This window comes from Ahaetulla prasina, chromosome 8, assembly GCF_028640845.1.
Source record: "Ahaetulla prasina isolate Xishuangbanna chromosome 8, ASM2864084v1, whole genome shotgun sequence".
NCBI classification, from domain to species: Eukaryota; Metazoa; Chordata; class Lepidosauria; order Squamata; family Colubridae; genus Ahaetulla; species Ahaetulla prasina.
In genome coordinates, this window is record NC_080546.1 from 57,897,713 (window position 1) to 57,904,052 (window position 6,340).

Here is a 6,340-nt window from a genome sequence, read left to right on the forward strand (position 1 = left end):
CTCATTCGTCATCTTCAGGCTTCAGCCGTGCTTCTTGCTCCCAGAAGCACGGCTGAAGCCTGAAGATGACGAATGAGACTTCGCCGAAACGCCGCCAAGACACTTCCAAAATATATAGATATATATAGATATATATTTCCAAGCAAGTTGGATTTAATTATCAATAACAGTTTTGAAGAAGCTTGACTAGGACATTTTCAAAAGTTTAAGAAATACTTAAGGAAATCTGATAACTAATATTTTGACTTGAAAGTGGTTAAGAACTTGTGCTCTAAATGATGGATTTGAAATGCTATGTAATAATAACAATGTTAACAGTGCTTGATAATGTTACTTAATTATCACAATTATTTTTCCAATTACTAGAATGTCTATATTTTGTTTCCCATTTTGAATTCTGCTTATTTGTTGACTGTTAACTTGACAAATCTGAAATTGGTATTAGTCTTCAGCTGACATAATTATATTTTTAAAAAAATCAAAATTGCACTGCAAATATTGGTTGGGGGATCGGGGGTTTCTTTGGTTAACTTCTTGTGAAATGCAAATGAAGGTTAAAATGCAGATTAGTGAATTACAATCCCCCATTTCTTATATATTATTGTTACTTTAAATAAATATTTCACTCAATAAAATTTAGAGTCAGTTATGATTTTTTTTGTTTTTATACTGTCTTTTTATATTGTCTTTGAAAAATCTGTTCTGAACCGTTATTAATACGCATATTGACTTGCTTTAGTCCCATATTATTGGTTTCATATTTAATTAAAATAATGAGGTGCTTGTTCTAAGATATTTATACATATTTGTGTTCTTGTATTTAAAGGATTTAATAAAACGCAGTATTCTTCCTATCCAAACTTCTCCCAACTTCTGAAATATATTTGGAGCTATATTTCTGGGAGACAGCATCATTCTTTCTAAATATTAAGAAAGGCTGCGGCATTAGTACTTGTAAATAATCAATTACCACCAATTATAACCCTAATTTTATAAATATCTACTCAAAAGTTAGTTTTTTCTTACCTTTCCTTCTAGGTAAATATGCATAAAATTTCTTCTTAAATGGATAGTTTTCAGTATAAGAATAAAAAGATTATTTTTCAAATTTGCAGATAAAAAAGTAGACACATCTTTTGAAAGGCATACAGTACCTATGTTATGCATGTGAGATAAAGCAAAGTCTCAACTGCTTGATTTTTTTTTTTTTCTGAAGCCGAAGAGCATGGATTGGCCATTCTGTAGATTTGAGTGAATCAGATTCTCAACACATGATTGTGAAATTTGCCTGTATCTCTGTACAATTTATAATGAGCCATTATATTTAAGTGGACATTATGACAACTGGAAAGAGACACATTCATTTGAGCCCACTTATCCATCAGCTTTGTAGATGTGATGTAACCCAGGTGATAGCAGGATGGCTGGGCAGTAGAAATAGAGTGGAGAGTGATTTGGTGATGGATGAAAGGACCAGCCTGGCTTGCATCACCATACCTGATTGGGTGCAGAGAAAGAAGTTCAGCTGCAATTTCAAAACAGAGGTGGGAGAGCGGCTATTGTCATCCAGGAATCTTGGTGCCTTTTGAGGCTCTGCTCTAATATGAGACATTGTGAAGTTGGACTGCAAGATCAGCTGGATCTGCTGCTTACCTACCTTCCTCCCTGAAGTGTAGAAGCATTCCTACCCAAGCTCTGAACTCTGTAGCAACTTAGCAGTGGAGTTCCACAGATTTAAGGTTTTTCAATCTGCCGGACTCAAAATCAGTGGTAGCTTGGGTGTCCATGGCCACTATGGCAACCATGGCCTGGTCTAAGGGCCCCACTCAAAATAGAAGTTGCACATTAGATTTAATTTTTGTTTTGGAGTGGGGGCATTGTGATCAGGATGGGAGGAAGTTAACAGTTCCTTCCCATGGACAGAGCATGCTTTCTTAGCTGCTCTCCATGGTTTGTCTCAATTACAGGGAGATGGAACCTATTTCTGCACCCCACACCATGTAACGTATGGACCCAAATGGATTTCAAATGGAACACTCTTTTTTTCTGAAGCTGTGGCGCTGTTGGACGCAGTTCAGCCAAGGCCTTGGAATGAGCATACTGCAGGGTCTTGGATATGGTTATGTCTATGTGAATGTTCTGTCATTGTGGATTCCTTACTGCAGGGCTGTCAAACTTGTGGCCCGTGGGCTGGATGCGTCATGTGCTGGCCATGCCCACACCTGGTTTAGTGAAGGGGAAAAAGTCCCGATACAACATGTGACGACGCGAGTTTGACACCCCTGCCTTAGAGCATTGGCTTAATTCTCTGTTCTTACTGCACCTGGCAATCCTGATTGATTGATTAAAATTTATTGGCTGCCCAACTCCACTAGATTTGAGTAGCATATAAAAGTAAGAAAAATATAAAAACAGCAGGTAAGTTTTATCAAAGAAACTTTCTTGTCATTTTTATCCTAAAAATACTGTCAATCTTGGAAAGAGCAACTTTCCCTTGGCCCATATAATATTCAAAATTCATGAAAAGAATACATATAATATGTTCTTACAACTATGACATTCTTTTCCACTGGGAATCAGAATAATTTAAATTTGAAAATTTGCAGCAGAATTACAATTCTGCTCAATTAGCTCAGATTAAGCAAACATGAGTAATACAAAGGCAGTGTAGTTAATATTTTCCTGTTATTTTTTGTTTTTGTTTTTTTCCCTTCCTGACCACTTTGGGTGGAATATATTAAGGTCACAAAATAATTAAATAAAATTTGGAAGAGAATTCTAATTGGTGCAGCTAGAAATAACTATTTCCTCCCTATATGTGCTTTTCAGATCTGTTTATTTGGAAAGCCACAAGACTCACGCTGAATCTTTTTGCAAAAGTATTTTCATTTATAAAAGTTAGTCTCCCTTTGGCCTACTGAGTGAAGAATGTTGGGTTAATTTAAAATGATTAATGAGATTTTTGTCAGACTCCTGCCCTCTACTGCCACTGCAGTATGTCAGCCCAATAACCTGGGAAACCTGGACGCCATTCTGTCGCTCCAGACAGCTTTTTCAAAAAGCAAAAGAGAGAGAGTGGAATAGCTATTGCCAGGTACTTGACAGAGGCTCAGTCACAATACTTACATGGTCAGAACAAGTGGATATACATTAGTGACTGAATTCATGTTTTGGACTGATGATCAATGCTGAGTAATTTTTAAAGTTGAATAAAGTAGTATTTTATATCTGTTTATTTCAATAAACTTCATATTAATGAAAAAAATAAGATTCTTGTGGTTCACAGCTTTAAATTAATGATGCAGAAGAAGATAACAACCAGTGGTTGAGGTGAGCTTTCTACAATTTTTCAAGTAAAAAAATGAGTCTGTGATCTAGTTTTAGGCTAGAATATAAATGTAAGTATGAGACCTTGATTGTCTCTGTATCATTCAGAAGTGATATTCTAATCAAAGGAATGGTCTGTAGAAGAAATGGCATCTTCAGCAGCAGAGCACCAGTTGAGAAGGCATCTTTTATATTTATAGATAATCCTCCCTCCCTCAAATTCTTTCCAGTTTCCCCCATTTCATTTGCTTGTTGAACACTTGCAAGAGACAGTCAGTGGATAGCCAGAAAAAAGCTACAGATCCAAGGCAACCAGGCAAGTAAGTATCTGCTGCTGAGTGGGGAAGGAAATGAGGGGATGTACTGGGGTGTAGGTCAGGAATTGTGCATGTAATATATAAAAGGTGTTGCATGGGATGGGAAGAATGCATGGGCGTGCATACGAAATGCCATGTGGGTTGAGTATGGGGCAGCATAGCTCAAGAAGGGTAGTGGGATATGAAGGGCTATGTGACAGCTGCCACACAAGTAAATCAGGACGTATGGGGGTACCATGGATCAGATAGGGCGCATGGGGGGGCAAAGAACCAAGAGAGACTGCATGGCTCAGGGAAGGCATGGGAGAAATGCATGGGGTGCACAAGAAGTGTCATGTCAGTTATGGAAGGAGCCATGAGGTGCTGCATATTGAGGGTGTGTGGGTATGCAAGAATTGTCATGTGAGTTGGAAAGTTTGCAGAGGGTAACATGAATCAAGAAATGTGGGAAAGGGCAGCATGTGCCAGGAAATATGCAGGGGTTCCTTTCTCTGTTCTTCCTTCAGTTTATTCGTTTCTTCCCTCAGTTCTCTTTCCTTTCCAGCAGGCAGATAAGTGGCTGCTGCTGGATATAGGAGGGAGTGGCGGATTCCAAGATTGGCTGGGAAACTCACAGAATGTTGACAATGAAGTTAAAGTGACTGCAGGAGCAACCAGTAGCACTGAAGAGCTACATCTTGAAATCTTATTCCCTTGGAAATCATGTGTCCCAGATTTTGCACACATTCTGAAAGTTAGCCTATTTGAAGACCCAGTGTTCAAGCATTGTTGCCCTATGATGCACCATTTCACCCAGTTAATGATTGTGACAATCGGGTTTAGCAGTCTATAGATGGAATTTATAGTTTCACTCAGCTGCTCAGTAAGAATTTTAAATATACTGTATCATTAAATGTTATGATTTAAGTGCAAGAGCTTTGGAATTATTAACAGCACTTGGATTGACTGTCATGAAAGTAAAAAAAAGGAAGTGCACTTTGAAATTTGTTAATTTTATTATTCAATCCTACTCATCATTTAAGCTGTATTTGAAAAAAAACTGTCTCATTCAGTGATCAGGAGGCAAACGGCTACTAGGATAGTAGCTTCTTCCATTTTAGTTGGCAACTCCTTCAATTGGGGGCTGTTGGCAAATACTTGACACTTATTGTGGCTTTTCTGGGAACCATTCCAGGAAGGTTGTAGAACAAATAGGAAGCAAAGATAATAATTCCAGGAGAAATGAAATATGATTTCCCACAATGCGGTCATATGTCGCAGAATTGTTGCATACATACTGGATTATATTTTACTATTCTGTTTTTACAATGTCTATCCCACTTTTTCATAATTACAGATAATTGTAATTTAAATCTTTTTTTCTCCTCAAACATTAGTTCAGTTAAAAAAAATTCACTAGATAACTATAGCTGCAGTTTCCATACAAACAGAAATCAGCAGGCCCTGATTTTATTGATGGTATTTACTGTATAAATATAAGTGCTGGAAGAATATAACTAAGGAAATAGTGGGGTGCATTTATTGGATTAAGAGTTGAAAACATAATCCTTGTTTAAACATGCATTCATACATGGGCATAAGACCAAAGCAATGTCTTTAATAATTCATAAGGCATTTGGATAGTATTTTATCCCAGGTTCATGCTCTGTTCTGATGTTAATCTTGCTGTCTTTTCTGAAAAGAACAGACATAACTTCTTTTAAATTAAAAGGCTAGTTCTTACTTCACTACTCCATGTATTCAGCCTGAATTTGTGCAGTCATATCCATATACCTCCTAACTTATTTTGATTCAATAAAAAACAAAAAAAAGCCTTGGAAATTTGAGGCAGGTGACTTAAAGGTCTAGCTATTAGACTAAGAAGTAGACAAATTGAGGTTTTGTTATTATTTATTCTGCCTTAAAGGGTATGTTGAATTTTGTAGCTCATTGTGGCTCCAAACAAACCCTTATGCATTTTTTGCAATAGGAAAAAACTTCCCATTTGCTCCAATGAGAAGCTAGAGTCTCTTTTCCATGCTCGCCCCCTGCCCCCAGAAAATATCACCTATAGGGACCTGACCTAGAGCACAAAGAAATTAACTCTTTTGTCCTCCAGTGTGTTGTTCTAGCTAAGAAAGAATGACTTTTTTTCCAGTCAAAACAGAAATTGAGAAATGGAAGCACTGCAAGGAAGAGAAGATAAAAAGATATCCTGCAACATAGTTGCAAATCCCTGCAATCCATTTCCAGCCAACAACCTGGACAGTCTGTATTTTTTGTGTTCAATGAAATAAATGAATGCAGGTAGTCCTCAATTTACAATCATTTGTTCAGTGACTGTTCAAAGTTACAATGGCACTGTAAAAACTGACTTACTCTTTCTCATTTATGACCGTCACAGCATCCCAATAGTCTTACGATTAAAATTTGGGTGCTTTGCAACCAGCATGTATTTACGACAATTGTAGCATCCTGGAGATTGCCATTTGCGACCTTTCCTGCTTTGCTTTTGACAAGCAGTCAGTGGGGGAAGCCAAATTCACTTAATGACTCAATGGTTCACTTAATAATTGCATAAAATTGGGCATGACTCACTTAATAACTGCCTTGCTTAGCAATAGACATTTTGGGCTCAATTGTGATTGTAAGCTGAGGACTACCTATACTTGACAACAGTGAACTAATATAATCACATATATAATTTTCCCCCAGAA